This window comes from Rhagoletis pomonella, unplaced genomic scaffold, assembly GCF_013731165.1.
Source record: "Rhagoletis pomonella isolate Grant_MI unplaced genomic scaffold, Rhpom_1.0 Rhpom_scaffold_00003, whole genome shotgun sequence".
Lineage (NCBI taxonomy): Eukaryota > Metazoa > Arthropoda > Insecta > Diptera > Tephritidae > Rhagoletis > Rhagoletis pomonella.
Genome location: NW_023458557.1, coordinates 61,847,465 through 61,848,268, shown reverse-complemented (window position 1 = coordinate 61,848,268; position 804 = coordinate 61,847,465).

Genomic DNA, 804 nt, shown 5'->3' with positions numbered 1-804 from the left:
TGTATTCTAAAAATATTTTTCTGAAATACATTTGCGTTTTTCTGAAATACATTTGAGGTTTTCTGAAATACATTTGGCCTTTTCTGAAATACAATTGCGTTTTTCTGAAATACATTTGTGTTTTTCTGAAATACATTTGCGCTTTTCTGAAATACATTTGAGGTTTTCTGAAATACATTTGCGTTTTTCTGAAATACATTTGAGCTTTTCTGAAATACATTTGAGGCTTTCTGAAATACATTTGGCCTTTTCTGAAATACATTTGTGTTTTTCTGAAATACTGTTGGAAAAGGTGTAGATCTTTTTCAATAGAAACAATTCACGTATGGTGGACAATGAAAATACAAAGCACTATGATAACAAGACACTACACAACATTTTAATGAACTTTATATCACATTTAAGTAAAAATAAGCCTATATTTTCCAAGCTTGCAAAGAAAGGAAAATGTGTATTTTTTGTTGTTTACAAAAAGACTTGCCAAATATACATATAAGTCAAAATTATAGAAGGTATGTATACTTCTCCCTTTCATTTTTTCATACAGTTGATACTTCTTTCTGGCTTTTACAAAATGCAGGGATACCGCACTTATTTCGGTACAATATGACCGTAATGTATTTTCAATTCGAAATAAAAGAAAAAACATCCCACGAAAATGTTTGCCTTTGTAGAACAATAAGTGTATATTTGCAAACTAATGCAAAGAATGGAGTGTCATATCTTAAAAGGTTGGGAGAATTAACGAAACAAACAAACATTTTGTGGTCTTATGTTTCCTTCAAACCGCATTGCTATTTTTTC